At 44.1% G+C, this 18,819-nt stretch overlaps 1 protein-coding gene across 1 annotated transcript in view; it reads left to right on the forward strand.

Moving 5' to 3' along the window:
• The window catches only part of Ankfn1 (ankyrin repeat and fibronectin type III domain containing 1), a 351,197-nt gene that overhangs the window by 221,173 nt on the left and 111,205 nt on the right, over positions 1–18,819 (forward strand). The gene's annotated exons all lie outside the window — the stretch shown is intronic.

Genomic DNA, 18,819 nt, shown 5'->3' on the forward strand with positions numbered 1-18,819 from the left:
GTCTGCAGCATACCTATTCTACAGAGCATAGGGCGGTGATAATGGTCATAAGAAAAACAGCTGATCTGAGGAGCAAAAAGGCTGAACTGTGGGGTGTCAATAGCGGCAAGCAGGAAGCATGGAAACTGACCTCTATGTCCCCACTGACATTCACAGGGGCCAGAAAAGATGATATGATGGTAGCATGGTCAGGAAAGTCCCCAAGACGGAGGCAGCCTTCAGACTTGGCTTTAAAGGACAGAAGCTGAAGGGGGATATTGGGGACAACCTAATTTCTACACGAAAAGAACAATGAATACAGCTGTCAATGCAAAGGAGTACTGGAATAATTAGAGGAGGAAAGCCACAGCGGGGGTAGCAAATAATAGCTTGGTTCCTCTGGAGCAGGAGAACGTGGAGAGGAGTTGAAATAGAAACAGAAGCCGGGGAGTTAAAACTCCGTGTGATAAACTGTGGAGAACTATTGGGTACAATAGGAACAAGCTCACAAGTTGATTCTGAAGTGCTGATCATGTGTACAATGGGCTGGGGGAGACAGAGAGGGAGTCTGAATTTAAAAAAAAAAATGAGAGAGCTGTTCAAAGGCAAGGGCATGACAGCCTGAGCCAGCTCCAGCAGCAGTACTGGTGAAGGACAGGAGGGGACCAGGGGGGAAGATGTGGCAAGACATAATGAAGCCAGTCAGCCCCACACACAGCACCCGCTATGTGTTAAGTACTGCTTGAGCCTCTGTGTCTCAGCTTGGTCCTCAGAGCTATGTCATGAAGTATATTTATCCTCACACACACAACAGATTATAGAGTTTTCTTAGGGGCTCACGAAAGAGCCCGAGTCATTGCATTCTGCCCACTCTCGACTGTGGGAAAGGAAAGGTAATCAATCAATTTTCTGATTCCCGTGGGCACGGGGACCGGTCCTGATAAAGCTCTGCTCCAGGGTGCTGGTTCACCGGAAACGGTGTGTTCAAGTCTCTACCATGCCCTCTACCTGTGAAACTGCTCACCTCGGTGACACGCCTCCCTTTCTTCTTCTCAAGAGCCTTCTGTATATCTCTGTAGACGTGGTAGCTTTCTGGGTGCTTGGGATTTTCTGGGGTCAGTTCACTCCGTTTGTAATAGCTGAGGTGAGAGATTGCAATGGGTGGACTTGGTGACCACTGGGTTCTCTGTGTCAAAGAGAAGGCGACCTTAGACCACCAGAAGCTGTGCATAGATGAAGCCCCTCGGGATGGCTGCCTGATGCTACTGTTTTGAAAAAGTCCATGCTTCCCTTTGCCTTCCCTTTCACCGTCTCACCTGTCCAGACTGGCCTTCAGAGCCAGGGTCGGCAGACAGGGTCGGACCCGGGCAAAGCCCACTTCTTACCGCTACCTCTCTCGAGTTCAGGATTTTTGACAGAATGGTTCATCAGTGCTGCCCAACTTGACATGTCCTTCTCAGGTATGATTAGTGAGCTATCAGGAGCTAATTTACCCAGCTCTTTCCTACTCAACCAAAACCCCAGCGAATTCTGCCAGCGTTCACGTTTTTAACTCTTCTCTTGGGAAGCGTTTGGGTGAGGTGGAAATGAAAGTTTGCAAGTGAGCGCTCGGAGTAACTGGAGAGGATTAATTAAGCATTATAAATAGAATTGTCCACTGCATCGGGAAGCTGGCTTCCTTACGCTAATTTCTGGGGACACAAATGGAGCCCTTAACCCGACTGCTCTGAAGGGCTATTTAAAGCAACTGGCAGTCCACTGTGTCCACAGAGACAAATGGGCATGTTTTAACGCAGGGGTTGAAGTAATTATTTAATTGTGGAAATAATAGGAAAATTACCCTGAGACAAAGATAATTATTTTGTTTGCTTTAAAAAAAAAGAAAAAGAAGAAGAAGAAGAAGGCGAGACAAATGAGAAATCCACAGAATGAAACAGCAATTATCTAATGCCTTATGGGGGAAAGCTTAACCCTGCAGTATTTGGGGTTTGGCAAAAAGACCTCATTCACCCTACACTCCAGAAACCTCAGGCACATCTTGACAGCTAAATGTTTTCCCCCTTCATGCTCAAGCCAGCGTATATTGGGGGTGGGGGAGGCAGGCTCTGGCTCTTTCTGCTGCCCATCTGTTTACATTCATCAGCATGGTTTGGAGGAATCTTATGTCTATGCAGAAGTCTTTTGTAGAGCATCTCTTTGGGGGTCTTTTTCAGATTGCAGAGTCATGCAGCAGGCCAGTTGCCATCTCAATGTGGGAGATTAAAGGTGTCCATTACAGCTTAGAAGGCAGGAAAACGGTTCTCAGGGAAAGCCTCTGGCTTCCCCTGTCTGCATTCTCCCCAGCTATAGTAACTAGGGCCAATTTTGGGTGTTTCTTCCTCCGATGCAGTCTTCTCATCTTTCTGTCTCATCGTAACAATCTCCGTGTTTTACAAAGAGCAGCTAGAGTGGTCCCAGGTGTGCTGATGCTTTGGACCATTGCCAGAACACTGTTCCACATCTTCCTCTCATATCCTTGGATAACCTGCCTGAACTCCTTGTCTGGAGATTGCATTGTTGTTTTTCTGCAGGCCCAAACAGAATGCATTTTCAAAATGATCTTGCTGCTTCTTGCCTGGCTGGGATGAGGGAACTGAGCTATATAGATGAGAGACTATATCATGTGACAGGTGCAGTACAACCTCTGTCCCCCCGCCCCCTCTCTCTCTCTCTCTCATTCTTTCCCAACTAGAAGCAGTGAGTGACACCTTGTGGCTTGGTAATTACAAGATGCTGCAATAGGCTCTACAGTGTGTAAGCACTACTGTACTTCTGGCCACACTCTTCCCTGCCCTTCTTCTCATCTTATAGCCTGACAAACTAGAAAGCACAGCCCTAGGCTGATACACTCCCGTAATCCCAGCACTCAGGGGATGAAGGCAGGAGCATCCAGCTTTCAGTACCAGCCTGGGATGCACAGTGAGTTCAAGGCCAGTCTTCGATACACAGTGAGACCTTGTCTCAAAAAACAAGGGGCGTGGCTACAGCTCAGTGGACCGTGCTTGCCTGGGATGCACAAGGTTATGAGTTCAGTCTTTAACACAAAGGAAAAAAATCCTAATGCCTGATTCTTATCATTGAATTGCATGGCTGCTCTTTATTGAGTCACGTTTCTTTGACAAAGCAAGCGTTTCCTCTCAAAGAACTTGCCAGCACCTTCTAGGAGCTTGTAGCCTATCTGCTGGTGCCTCTACCAGCCGCCACCTCCAGGTTCTTTCTCAGGAGAAAAAGAAGTCAAAGAATGTCTGGGGGGAGTAGTCCACCATATGCTCACGGAAGCCTCAGCTGATAATGCCAGCACGATGCGGACCTTGCAATTGCCTCATCTTTCTCCAAGACAGGAGAAGAACCTGTATTCAAGGGCCACAAGTGCCCAATGATTGCTATTTCCATTCCTTTTATGTCTCCTGTTCCTTTTCCTCTATATCTTATAGTTTCAAGGGAATTTACCTAACAAGGAATAAGAACATTACATTAAAAATTTAATTATATTCCATGTTTAATTGAAGAGCTAATCCGAGCAGTATAAAGCTGCTATCTTTGTTCCTAGAGCAAAGCAACTGCAGAATGCTGTGAAGGAAAAGATTCCTGATGCAGTTTGGGCTGTTTGGGTTCCAGAAGCAGGAGAAAGTGCCAAAGGTTTATGGTATTAAAGGAGGGCCAAAAAGATCCACAATACAAGGAACCAGCCAGCTCTCTTCCTTTCCCTTTATTTAGGCACTAGAAATCACAGCCCTAGGCTGGTACACTCCCGTAATCCCAGCATTCAGGAGATAAAGGCAGGAGTATCCAGATTTCAATAGAAGCCTGGGTAAAAAGTGAGTTATGTGTAATGGGGGAATATTGAAAGTCCAGTGAATGAGAGAACCGGGAGGCTGGAAAGCCTCTCTGTGCTAGAGCCTTGTGTCTGAGCTGTGAAGGCCTCTGGGCCCTTAGTTATTCTGTTTTCCTTCACACTGCAGAGGTGTCAGGATCCAGCCAATTATTTATCAACAATCTTATAAACTTCGTTGAAGTCTTTCCCCAATGATCTATATTGTAAAGAGTTGCCTTTTTTCTCTTGTTTGTTCTTTTTCTTTTCTTTTTTTTTTTGTATATTTTGATCAGTTTTGAAAACTAAGACTTCAAACGATACAGCGAGAGTTATATAAAAGAGAATACGTTCCCCTTCCAGGAATCGCACATCTCTGTCATAAACTTCAACTCGAAGACTTTCATAGAGATCCCCACAGATTCTTTCTTGGTCCGTATAAGGAAGCTGTCATGTGCCACATAATGGATGATGTTTCTGCCGGTGGCAGACTGCCTGGACCACAAGGTCCTATATGACCGTATCATCCAGAGAGGTAGCTGTTCACACAAGGATGGATTTCCTCAATAACACCTTCTCAGAATGCATCCCCATGGCTAAGTGACAAATGACTATATAAGCAAAGGTATATAGCTTCGTGTGATCTAATATACATTGTCACACTATGTTAGTCAACTGTCTGTCACTGGGACAAAATACCTAAGGGAATCAACCTCAGCGGAGGAAAGACTTATCTGGGCTGACAGTTCCAGAGGTGTCAGCCCAGGGTCACTGGGCTCTGTTGTCTGTTATCTCCTAATGGAGACCAGGAAGCAAAAGAAAACAAAACGGAAATACCCAGTTCCCAACATTCCTTTCGAGGCCATGCCCCACCCCAGTGGTCTCAGTGCTTTCGTATTGGTCCTGATCCCTAAAGATTCTCTCACCTCCTAAAGGGTCCATCCACTCCTAAATTTCCCTCCCCCTCCTCCCCCTTGCAATGCGGCTTTCATCTCCTAGCGGCTCCACCACTTCCCACTAGCGCCACGGGCTGGTGATCAATTATTTAGAACATGAACTCTGGGGGTATTTAAGATCTAAACCATAACTCACCGTTTACCTGAGCCTACAACTAGGTGCTTCATCTGACTTAGTGATAATCTTTCCATTCTCAATATACTATATGTCTTCCTATTTTGTCCCAGGGGTCAAACTTAGGTTGAGAGGCTCGGTAGTAAAGGTCTTTACCTGCTGATACAGTCCCGTGGGTTGTTTTTATAAACCTTTTTTAGTATACCAGGTTACAGTCCTAGTATTCATATATGTCTCAGTTATTTTCTAGAATGGCTAACTAGAAGGAGACTCTGTCTATTTATATACACTACTGTAAAAGGAGCGGCGGGCTGCGTTCTGCCTGGACCCCGGATAGCTTACCCCGAAATAATTACACGGAAACTGTATTCATTCAAACACTGCCTGGCCCATTACCTCCAGCCTCTTATTGGCCAACTCTCACATATTGATTCAACCCATTTCTAATAATCTGTATCTCACCACGAGGTCGTAGCTTACCGGGAAAGATTCAGCATGTCTGACCTGGCAGCTTCATGGCGTGCAGCTCTCTGCCTCTGCTTTCTTTCTCCCACAATTCTGTTCTGTTCCCCACCTACCTATGTTTTGACCTATCAGGCCAGGCAGTTTTCTTTATTAATTAACCAATGAAAGCAACAGATAGATAGAAGACTCTCCTACATCACACTACCATTGTTCTGTTTTATCTAATACCACCAAGTAACTTTATAGCATTTTAATAGGGAAAGTCCCTCCCCCCTGGAAATAAATTTCAAAAAACCTTTGTTGTTAAACACATTTTCTCTTCCAAATGAATTTTAGAATTGGCTTGTCAAATTCAGTTCTTAAAAAATCTTCCCGGGCTTATATTGTATTCCTAAAATGAAGAGACATCTTACCTATGGGCCTGTTCTCTTAATTAGGTTGGGTTAGCGTGTGTTCAGGATAGCATAGCCTTTATTCTTTCCATGGGTCTTCAATGCACCCTGCTGGGTTCCATGCCCAGTATGTTTCACAATGTTTGTGACTATTACGAGTCAACTTTATTTTCAAGAGTTTCTTAGCCAGGTGGTGGCATCCGCCTTTAATCACAGCACTCGGGAGGCAGAGGCAGGTGAATCTGTGAGATTGAGGCCAGCCTGGTCTACAGAGTGAGTTTCAGGACAGGTATCAAAGCTACACAGAGAAGCCAATGTTTAAAATTTTATTGAGAAGCATTTTTAAAATCTCTATCAGCTTCTCTTTTTCAGTACCTAGCCTGACATCTCATAAGAGTTTTCCTTATAAAAAATCTTCCAGAATTATAGTTTTGTCTCTTCCTAGTGGTTTCCTTTTTGTTTTTCAATCTCCCATGATTGAGGAGCATCAATTCTAGTTCCCCACACACTAGGTAGGAAGCACTGATTATTTTTCTCTTGTCTCTGCCTCTGACAAATTGTATCTAATAGTTTACCATTTAGCGTGCTACCAACTGAGAGGTTTCTGGTAGGCTCTCTTGATCAAATTAACAAAGTTTTAATTCATTTCTAGTTTGCTACTTTACCTTGGTCTGCATAAGAAAGAGATGTTAATTATGCCTCAGTTTTCCTATTCGTTTCCTAAATCACTGACTTCATCTGGAGTAAAACTAGTGGCACAGAGTTCTACAAATACAATCATGTTATTTTAAGCTTCTGTCATTTTAGACACTTTATTTTTCAAAGAGTGTGTGTTTCCAGTGCCAGAGAGATGGCTTAGCAGTTAAGAGCACAGGCTGCTCTTCAAGAGGACACAGGTTCAGTCCCAGCATCACGTGACGGCTCACAACCATCTGTAACTCCAGACCCAAGGTATCTGACACCCTCTTCTTGTCTCTGCACGCTGCACTCATGCGGTGCATAGATACACATGCAGGCAAAACATCCATGCACATAAAATAAACAATTTTTTAAATAGATGTATGCCTGCCTTTTAGAATAATTGAATTTGGCTGTTTTATTTGTCGTTTGTTTGTTGGTTGGTTGGTTTCTTAAGTCACAACATTGAGGTTTTGTTATTTTCTATTTTTATTAGCATATTTTAAAATGTAACTTTTATTATAAAAGATCAGGGATTACACAGTTTTGACTATGAAACTGATCCATGCTTGCTCTGGGCTACAATATGATCATGCTAATCTCCCTGATGCTTGCACAACTGAGAGTCACTCCTGTTTGTGGAGTATGTCTCTTCATCATAAATCAAGGCCCACAAGTTTTCATGCCGTTGACTTTTGTATGCTTTCTCGGGAGGGAGAGATGCCAAGGATGATGGCCACACTCCCAGGGTGAGATGTACTTGACTTTGAAATCCAAGCACTACTTACTAGTCAAGTTTGACCTTTGGCACATTACTTAAAACCTGTTTCTCCTTTTTAAAACCGTATTTCTTATTACATGCAAGTGTATGTGAGCGTGTTCATCCATGTGTGCACCACACCTGTTGGGTTTCCTTTGAGGCTAGAAGAGAGCATTGAGTCCCCATGAAGTGGAGTTACCCCCATGCAGTTGTGAACCACTGGATGTGTGTACTGAGAATTGAACCTGGGTCCTCGGCAAGAGTAGCAATTATTACTCACTGCTGAGCCATCTCTCTAGCCTGTTTTCTCATTATACAGATGAGAAAATTTAATGCGCGCCTCTTCTCTCTTGTATGTGTGTGTGTGATGTTTATGTATATATGTGTGTCCACATGGATGTGTGGTGGAGGGACATGTGTGGGAGGCCAGAGGCTGATGTCAAGTGTTTTTCTTGATGGCTCCCCATTTTATTTTACCGCTCAGGGTCTCTTGCTGAGCCTGGAGCTCTAATAAGCTAGTTCAGCAAGTCAGCTTGCCCTTAGAGTTCCCTAGCTCAAGCTCCTAAGGGCTGGGACCACATCGACCTGCCTTTAATGTGGGCTCTAGGGATCTCAGCTCTGCTCCTCCGGGTTATGTAGCAACTACTTTATCCACTGAGCCATCTCCACAGCCCTGTTTTTCTGTTTTCAGTTTTATTATTAGATTAGTTTTTTCTTAATTTGAAAACTTAATTTACTTGCATTTGATTTTATTAAGATTTTTTTAATGCCTGTATTATTGGGGTCTTGTTTAGAAAGTCCTTTCCTGTGCCAGTGAGTTCAAGCCTATTCCCCACTTTCTCTTCTATCAGATTCAGGGTATCTGGTCTTATGCTGAGGTCCTTGATCCATCTGGAGTTGAGTTTTGTACAGGGTAATAAATGTGGATCGATTTTCATTCTTCTACAATGCGGCTTTCTGATTTGATCAGCATCATTTGTTAAGGAAGCTGTTCTTTCTCCAGTGTGGACTTTTGGCTTTTTGTCACAGCTAAGGTGTCAGTAGAATTATGTCTGTATCTTCAAGACCATTCTATTAATCAATGTGTTTTTGCGCCAATGCCAATTGATCTTATTACTGTAGCTCTATAATACAACTTAAAATCTGGGATTGTGATACTTCCCAGAGTTCTTTTATAGTCCAGATTATTTTAATTATTGTAAGATTTTGTGTTTCCATATGATGTTAAAGAATTGTATTGTAATTTATAAAGAACTATGTTGGAATTCTAGTGGGGTTTGCACTGAATCTGTGGATTGCTTTTTATAAAATGGTCATTTTTCACAATATTAATCCTATCAACCCAAAAGCATGAGTGATCTTTTCATCTTCTGATGTCTCTTCAATTTCTTTCTTTAGTCTCTTAAAGACCTTATTATAAAAATCTTTCACTTGCTTGACTGGATTATTCTAAGATACTTTTATTTTTCTTAAGGCTATTTTGGTAAGTGTTGTTTTTCTGATTTCTTTCTTAGTAAGTTTGTCATTTGTATGTAGGAAGGCTAGTGATTTCTGTGTGTTAATTTTAGCCTGATATTGTTCTGGAAATATTTATCAGCTGTAGAAGTTTTCTGATTGAGTCTTTGGGGTCTTTTATATATAAAGTCCCGACACCTACAAATAAGGGTCCTCATGTAGCTGAAAAGCTTCTGTACAGCAAAGGACACCATCATCTGAGCAGACAGGCAGCCTACAGAATGGGGGAAATGCTGCATAGGACAGAGGGTTAGTATCTAGAATATGCAAAGAACTCAGAAAAACTGAACATCAGGAAGACAATTAACCCAATTAAAATGGGTTTAGATTAAAATTAAAATTAAAATTAGTTTAGAGAACTAAACGCAGTCTCAAGACAAAATACGAATGACTGAGAAACACTTTAGAGTGTTCAACATCCTTAGCCATCAAGGATATGCAAATTAAAAGTACTTTCAGATTTCACTTTACTCCAGTTACAATGGCCAAGATGAATAAAATGGCAGTAGCTCATGGAGAGGGGATATGGGAATATTTACTCAGTGCTGGTGGGAATGCAATCTGGTACAGGCACTGTGGAAATCAGTTTGAAGGTACCCCCAAAAAGGCTGAAAACAGATCTACCCTAGGATCCAGCTATCCCTCTCTTGGCCATACACCCAAAGGACTCTACATCCTACTACAGAGATATTTTGCCAGCCACATTCACTGCTATTCTATTCATAATATTCAGGAATTGGAAACAACCTAGATGCCCGTGGACTGAGAAATGGACAATGAAAACCCAGTGTATTTACATCACGGAATATTATTCATCTATTAATAAATATTGAATTATGAAATCTTGAAGGTAAATGGATGAATCCAGCAACAATCATCCTGAGTGAGGTAACCCATACTAGAAAAATAAACATTACATTTGCTTTTGCATGTGGCTCTTATCTTTCAAGCTTTAATATGTGAATTCCGTTTAAAATACCCACAGAGGTTAGATAACCAGTACAGGACCGGGGTTGGGGGTGGAAGTGGAGGAAGGGATCTTCTAAGGAAGGAGAAACAGACTGTAGATAAAAAGAAAGTCAGAATAGGATAATTGAATGGAGAAGAGGAAGGGGGACAGGGTAGAAGAGGGAGTATGGGGAGGGATAACTAATACTGAAGAGCCTTTGAGGAGTCATATGGAAACCTACTACATACAAAAAAAGGGAATTTGAATGGAATTACCATATAATGGGGGAGACAATGCCCCAACTAGACATCTTACACTACAATCAAGCAAAACCTCCAGTACCAGGAATGGATTATACCTTGTTGAGCCACTGGTGAAAGGGGTCCCATAGACCACTCCCCTAAACATCATAGGCTACTGCCAATGCTATTATTACCCCCCATAACCTGGCCGTAAGTCCCTATTGTTGAAGAAACCATATACTTATGTCATAAAAACATGGAGAAACTGAGCTGGTACTCAACTAGACGTTTCTTCCCTACTGACTAGCATTCATACTGCTGGAAGGTCTTATCCTTACTATTAGAAAAGAAGTGTAAATAGTAATCTCACCTAGTTATGAACCTTGTGAGCTACCATAGCAACCTGCTCTCCAGCTATACTCACTGGTGCAATCACACCACAAATACTATAAGAGTGACACCACTTTTTGACTGGAGTTAAGCCTTGCTTCGTGAGATGGAATCCGTGTCTGATATTGTTCATAGGCTGGGTCGTGGGCCTCAGGGAGGTACTTATTATTCTGATAACTGAGCATAGCAATAATATTATTCCTAAAGACATAGTGCTATACACATAGATTAGTGAATCACTTAAACCTCATGAGAAAACTTCTTATAGTAGACAGTCATTAGCACAGAAACCTTCAACAATGCGCAGAGATGAGGGACTTTGGAGCACTCAGCATTAAGCGGGATGCCTTTATCACACCCCTTGCCTTAAGACTCAGAGATCTATGCAGAAAGACTTTTAAGAGCTAGAAAAGATAGACAACACTATAGGGGAAGAAAGCAGTTTAGAGACACAATGAGGCAGATGCACAAGACCCATGCCAGACAAAACTCCAGCGCAGAGAAGAGGACAAAGTCAGCTATTTGAAACTGGCAGCTGCCTGGAGAGGTACTATCAGTACATTCTCCAGCTTAGTGACACTGGGTATACTCCAGGTCAAGCCTCGTGCTCACGAGTGGTTGGCCAATGCAAAGCAGTCTTCATGTTTCTGGTGTTTTTTGTGTTTTAGTTCCTTTAAAGAGAGAAAAAAAAATAAAGTTTGTGGGTAGGGAGTGGGGAAGGATCAAGGAGGAGTTGAGGTAGGGGAAAGAATATGATCAAAATATACTATATGAAATTTTTTAAAAATAAAAAAGATGTTTAAATCGTAAATTGTTCTAGCCTTTGGGGATCTTAAAATTCTCACGGATGGCTAACAAGTTCTATGTGTGCCATATATGATGTCTGGAAACAGTGCGCCAACTCAGCTGAGGACGAGGGAAGAACTTTCTCACCTTTGATCTCGGAAGGAAGTTACTCTGTCTCACTTCACACCACGGTCTCGGTTTCCACTTGGTAGCAAAGGGTGCTTTCTGTGTGTTTCCATTTGCCTGCGTCTCTTCTCGGCCACCCTTCCCCTCCTCTCGGTGACAACTGAACTACATTAGTCTCTTGCAAAATGTTCATTCTTAGGTCTGAGAGTCTCTTACTTGTGTGTGTGAGGGGTGTTTGTGGGGGTGGGTGTTTGTGGGTGTGCGCAAGAGTGCTGGGCTGTGTGTATGCTGTGCTGTGTGTGTGGAGGGCAGAGAACAACTTGCAGGAGACAGTTCTCCCTGTCCACCGTGTGGCTACTGGGAATCAAACTTAGGTCATCAGGCTTGGCAGACACTCCCCCCCCCAGCCATCCCACCAGTCCCTTTACGTCTTTCTGTATATACTTTCAAATTCCCTCCTTGGAGATGCTATGACAATGGAATTTCAATGTTTATCAAATGTATATGATGCTTCTCAGAGGAAGTTGTTTCCTTTATCTTCCCCGTTGTTCCCCAGCTCCAGTTGCTCTTTAACTTGCACGGCGGTGGGAGTTACCTCTCTGGTCACGTGCTTCCACGGCTGTTTCCGGATTCATTATCTGCCCTCGTTTACCCAATTAGAACTGGGACAAAAGAATTGGACTCACCCATAAGAACCACACTCACCGGAATGCTCCTCTTCTCCCAATCAATGTAAAACCAGTTACATTTCTGGTTTTAATGGCCGAACACCAGCCCGCCACTCTGGACACAGACCTTGTTGACCTTGCAAAGTCAAGTGAAACTCTTTACTTTGCCTCTAAATTCCCTCTAACCCCTTGACCTTTCTGTTGCATTTATTACAGTCCTCCACATTGTATTCTCAACTCCTTTCAGATAATCCTTTTGGAATAGTGCCCCCTTTCCCAAGAGCAGTACTTATTTCTCTCCCAGCATGCTCTCTGCTTCTGTTGTAACATGTAACAAACGAAAACCACAGTAGTACATCAGCACACACCTATCACTGTGTTAAAAACCTCTGCAGTCATGATGCCAAATGCTTACGAGGAAGAAATGCATTTGGAGAAAATGGCACCTTTCAAACACTTCTAGTGGGGATGCAAAATGGTAGTGCCACTCTGGAAAGCAGCGAGATCGTGCCTGTGAAAGTTAAACACATAACTCCCATAGAGCCTGGTGCTTGTACTACTGAACGCTTATTCCAGTAAAACAAGAGCTTCTACCCCTATAAAAATCCTTCCCAAAATGTTTATAGCAGTTTTATAAATGAGAGCCAAGACCTGGAAATAAACCAGTTGTACTTCAATAGTGATAGCTGAACAAACTCTGGCCCGTTCCTGCCATGAACATGACCTCAGGAATAAAAGTCAAGGTATTCGTAAAAGCAACGAACTGGATGAGCCTTCAGAATGTCATGCTGAGTAGAGACGGTGACCCTAAAGGCCCTGCACATGTCACAATTTCATCTACGTAACACTTGAGATAGAAAACACACTGCAGTTGCCAGGAGGTCGTGAGGCGGGGGAGTGTGTGGCTCTGCTGCCTGTCTTCCAGCCAACAGAGTTGTTTTAAGGTGCCTTGTTTGCCTTTTAATGGATCTGGAGAGAAACGGAGTAGTGAGGCATGGACGCATGCATGGCGTCTTGATCCAGTCTCCCAGTTCCTTGTATGTAACCCAGTCTGAATGTTCAGAAACCATGACCTAATGCTAACCCGAGCCCAGTCGATACTGGACAAAGTACATCTGCTACTTAAACTCGGTCACCTAGAGACACACACGACACTGAGTCTTTTGTATCAGCTGGTGAAGGATTATTCCTGACACCAACTTCTTCTTCTTCTTCCTGGTATATTTGGAAAATCGTCGACTTAGAATGTAATAGGAAAATTCTGGAATCTATGAGCTTTTCCTGAAGGGATGAGTTCCTGGAAGGCAGGAATCTTTTTCATTCTGTGGGGGAGGGAATTACTTTGGCTTGGTTTGGTTTTTATCCTTAGCTGCTGCGTTTGAGCAGCTCTTTCTGCTCTTTAGTCGGCTCCTCCTTCCACAGGACCTCTGCCCAATGCTCTCCCATAACTGAAGCACCATCCCATCCCACCCGCTCACCTGCCACCCAATAGTTCAAGTTGCGATAAGAATTCTTTTCATCAGTGGCACATTTTCTACATGACCACTTTAAATTAGATGCTATAGCTTGTGATGTTCAAATTATGAATGTAACTCATAGATTATGATAAATTCACAGGTTTACAAATAGTTCTATCATTCACCCCCTTCACCTTTCCTCAAAGTAATGTTTACAACTTGTAAACATCTATCTACTTTTGTTCAATACTTTTATGCTAAACATATATCAATATTATAGACTTTCTTAGAGTGTTTCATATCTAATGGATAGTTGGGCATTGCTGAACATTTCATGGAGAAAGGGTTTCATGAAACCCAGAGAATATTTAGGACAGGAAGTCCAAAGCTAAGGGGTTCATTAGTACAAACACACCCTGAGCTCCATGCCATGCCAGGATCTTTCAAACCCACCAAGTAGAGTCTTTATAGATTATATTTTTTGAGAGCAGTTAGATGATTTTGACAGGCAGGGATGGTGAGAATATATGCTCATGTATTCACTATTAACCCTCCCACTGACTGTAAGCTTCATGTGAGCAGACTTTGTGCTCATATGTTTGTCATGGAGCCCAAAATATACAGTCATCCTTAATTAACTTATTTCCCCCCCCAAAAAAAATGTAGCACTACTTATGTGATGGGATGAGCTCTAGGCAGTGCACATAGCCATAAATAAGTTTTTAAAACAATCTGCACCTAAAATACTTACATTTCATGTAGAAATAGTAACACAGACCAAGGGACTAGAGAAGATATTCTGTGCATTAACCCTCATCCTCGGACCTCAAACCTGCAGGTGACATTATCTCTCAGTTATGGTTGAGAAAACTGAAGGGCAGGAAGGTTAAGAAATTTGTTCCTGGTCACATGATACAGAGGTGGCTGGGATGGCCTCAACTGTCAACTTGATGGAATTGAGAATCACCTAGGAAACTAACCTCTGGGGTGTCTGTAAGGGACCTTCTGCAGAGGTTTTCCTGAGGCAGGAAGACTCACTCTGAATGAGAGGCATCATCTCATGGGCAAGGGTCCTGGAAGAGATACAGAGAAGTGAGTGGAACTCCTGTCCATCTCTCTCCTCCCTGACTGTGGATGATAATGTGATCATCCGCCTCTTGCTGGCATCACCATGCCTTCCCACCAAACCCTTCTTTCCTTAGGTGGCTTTTTCAGTAACCTTATCACATCAGGAGAAAGGTAACTAATACAGTGACAGACAGACCGGGTCTAGTCCTAGGGCAATACTGTTCACAGGCCCAGGCTCTCACCACTGTGATTCCTGGCTTAGGAAATTCCCCCCAGAACTTTGGGGAGCAGCCACCACCCAAGGCAGAACTTTTATCTTCTACTCTACCTCCTCACGTTCTCCAGAGGGTCTACCAGAGTTGGAACTGCTCTGTATACAGGGACACATTTTTCTGGAGGGAAGCCTTCCCCTTGTGGAAGGTGGGGAGGGGCTTCTTACCCTTCTAGCTCATGTGATTCATTTTAAAAATCAGGCTGACCAAGTCGAGGGTAAAAGAAACGCATTGTGGACACAGAGAACACATCATAAGATTCCTAGTCAACCCCCAAGCATTCAATACAGGGTGGAAAAACTTAATAACCAAGCAAAGTAAACAAACAACTGTTCAGATGATTTACAGTCTGGCCATGAAACTGACTTGGGGTCTGTCCTGCTTTCTCCATCTTAAGACACTCTCCCAATTCTCCTGGGGCAGGGCATGGATCCAGGCTTCATGTCAGATGTCAAATGAAGCATATTTCATGTTTTCTGATTGTCTGGTGCATGCCCAGAAATGTGTCAGGTCCTTTTCCATGTTAAAAACTTTCTTATTGCCTTTTTCTCCTTCCAAGCGCCTAGATAGCCGTTCGTCAAATATCGGAAGAGTGCTAGCCCAACCCTCCCTCCCCTTCCCTTTGATCAGGTTGATTGAGGTTGCGTGTACTTCTGTGCCTTTCAAGTGTCTGGGATCAGCCCTCGTCATGAACCACCCTCACATGGCCCCTTTCTAGAGTGTGTCTGTCTCCTAGGTGTGGGGCCCTCAGAGTTGAGGAAGCCAACAGGACAGGGTCATGGATGCCTTCTCACAGCTCCCTCTGAGAAACTCACTGAAGGGGTTCCCCCAGAAAACTCAGACTTTAACCTAGACCGGCTCTCACCGAGCCCAAGCCTCCTTCTCTGCCCAGCAGACGTGTCGACATCCTTCAAAGCTTCTCACAAGGAGCCACCTCTTCAGGAGGCGCTACCTCTGTCTCCATTTTCCTTGGTTACACTAGACAGCACGGCCTCCGTCTGCATGCCTGAGTATGGGGGAAACCTGAGTGCCAAAGGAAATGGTGCCTTGGGTTGAGGGGATAGCTCAGTGGGTAAGGAACTTGGCGTGCAAGTGTGAGGTCTTGAGTTCAGAGACCCAGAGCCCGCAGAAAGGCAGGCAGGGGAGCATAGAACCCCAGCACTCCTACAGCAAGATGGGAGACAGACAGAAAACTCCCTGGTTGTCTACAACCAGTCAGTCTGGAGTGCACAGCAGTGAACATCATGAGAATGTTTCAAACAAGGTGGAAGGTGAGGACCAACCAACATCTGAGGAGACAGTAACAAGCGTGCACATGTACTCACACATGAACACACGCGCACACGCACGCACACACACACACACACACACACACACACACACACACACACCTCACTTACACAGAAATGGTATCTGACAGACCTTTGTATCTTCATAACCTATGGCCTGGCTATTGAACTGGTCTATTGACTACAACCTGGCTACTGAACTGCTCTAAGCTCTAGAGGAGAAGGAACTGGGAAATCAAAAGCTCTATAAAGGCAAGAGGAAGTTGTAAGACGACCATTATCATGTTATTATTTATTAGATGGCCTTCAGCTAGGTACTGTGGGCACAATGAAGATTCTTCTCACTGGTTTCCTTCTTAAGGAAGTCTATGGTCACTCAATCATTCATGTGTCAGTCACCCACTACCGGCCAGGCCCTTTTCTCGACACCATGGACACAGCAATAAACAAGACCAATATCGTTCCTGCCCAAGGAGGCTTCTGTCTATCAGTGACTTACAACATATTCAACATTTACCATCCCTTCCTTCACCAGGTGATAAAACTACTCGCTCTTTCAGGTGTTGGGTATGTAATAGTGAGAAACACACTACGTTTGTTTATGGAACTTTCAGTTTATGGAGAACCAGCTTTCCAGTAGAAGAGTTTGTTTTGCAACACAAAGAAAATGAAGTTTACAACTGATCCAATGCTGAAATGCAATTTCAAAGTGGCGTTGTCAGAACTAGCTTTGAGTGAGTCTTCTGTCATTCTGCCCCCTTTCTCCTGTAAGTCCCCAAAACCTCTTCCCAGACCCTCAGCCCTCATCTGCAGCTTCATCCTATCTGTTTCCAGCTCCCCCAAGTCCCCCGTTTCCCATGAAGTCTCGGCAAAAGTGGCCACTCCACCAACAGGCAAAGCAGTTGAGACTCCTTCCCTCCTCTCCTCCCACACCCCTCAGCAAATGCAGAGCCAAGAAGCTTCTTGGCACAGAGGGAGGCCCGCCAGACAGCTCTTCACTGTCATACAACCATGAGAGTCCTCCCTACACTTCCTTGCGGTGCAAAGTCCTCCTACCAATGGGGACTTAACTGGGCATGGTGATGTGCCAAGCCTCCCTACCCCCAACCAGTTCATCACCCCCTCTTACAGCATCCTCACCCCTAGACTGAGCAGACTTCAGTCCTTACCCCCGGGAGTCTGGCAGTTGCTGAGCCCAGACACCTGGGGGGTGGGGAGGAAGACAGGCTGGTGAGTTTCCAGTGGCCACCACCACAGGTCTCCACTCCAGGCAGACACTGGCTGAAGCCTGGCTCTGTCCGTGACTGCCTGCCTGGACACCCAGCTGGCAATACAGACCCGGGGCCACCGTCTAGGCCTCCTTCTCCCGACAGACACTTTCCCCTTGAGTCCTTTTTTTTGGCTAGATCCCTTTGCAGCATTATAGTTTGTCAATAGCCCGAGACTGCTTTCTAGAATTTCTCTCCAGGAGAAAAGTGTGTTTTTCTAAGAAATAGGTGTTCTAGCCTGAAGCCTAATTTCATATGAGGGTTCAAAATTGAAACAAAAATAATCGCTCTCAAGTCTAGGAGCCGAGGGGCCTCTCCACACCCTAAAGAGTGCTTCCTCTTGGGAGGTGGGAGGCCGAGGTGGTCCTTTGTGTTATTTTAATGAAAATTTTCCAATTATAAAAATAATGTAGGCTCCTTAGATCAGCCAGAGTCCAGGGAGAAAACAGAAACCACACTCAGCTTGAATTCTGAATAAATTTTAAGAAAAAAAAAACCTCACAGGTTGTTCAGCAGGGTTTGTGAGTGGGCAAGAGACATGGTGTCACGTGGGACTGGTTCCACTCAGGAGCGGGAACTGTGGGGTTGTAAGGGGGTCCTGGCGGAGTCAACTGGATGCCCAGGATGTCTGAGGATACAGTTACCCAGAGGTGGGGGTGCGTCAGTTCTTCAGACTGGTCCAGTCTCCACGGTCAAAACAGAACTTCAGTTGGGGTCTCTCGGGTGCCCTGTGAGTTTCTCTCACTGTGCCCTTCCCACCAGAATCTCACCGCTATCCACACACGCTATCCACACGCTGTCTGCACACACTAGCTGCACAGTTTTCCTCTCTAAATCTAGTCTCAGTAAAGATCAGGACTGTGCCTGTGTAGTTCATTATTACAGACTTAGTGAGTGGGAACTGGCAAGCTGGCTCAGCCGTTGAGAGTGTTTGCTGCTCTTGCAGAGGACCAGAATTTAGTTCCCAGCACCCATGTGGAGCAGTTCACAACCACCTGTAACGCCAGTTCTGGGGGATCCAATGCCTACTTCTGCCTTCTGCTGGCACCCACAACCATGTGAACATACCCACACGTAGACACCTAAGTTAAAATAAAATAAATGTTTGAAAAACATCAAAACCAATATGCAGTATAACACCTGCCATGCTATTATTTGTTGAATGAACGAATGAATGAGTTTAAATTTTTTTCTGTCTCTGGAGGTGTTTATTAACATAGAAATGATTCAGTTCCACAAAATATACCCATCATTTCTTTACCAAACCACATGGTAAGACCTGTCTTTGAGTTTGGACTCAGCCCTGACATCTTAGTGGCTATATGACCCTGGTGGTACAAGTCACAAGTTCTCTTAATTTTGGTTCCCTTCTCTGGCAGGAAGAAAGTTTAGTCTGTGGTCTCTTGGGTCTGCTGCCCTCTCTTCCTATGACTGCATGGTTCAGTACCTTTCCCAAGCCTTTCTCAAACCAAAGCCAATAGTCTTGCAAGGGCTTAGAACTCTAGCATTCAGTTCATCTCCGTGCTATAGCAATGAGCTCCCAGATAAAGAGAGGCATCCTGAGAAAACAAGGTAGTCTGATTAATACAACCAC

This window comes from Myodes glareolus, chromosome 9 (assembly GCF_982192425.1).
Source record: "Myodes glareolus chromosome 9, mMyoGla1.1, whole genome shotgun sequence".
Lineage (NCBI taxonomy): Eukaryota > Metazoa > Chordata > Mammalia > Rodentia > Cricetidae > Myodes > Myodes glareolus.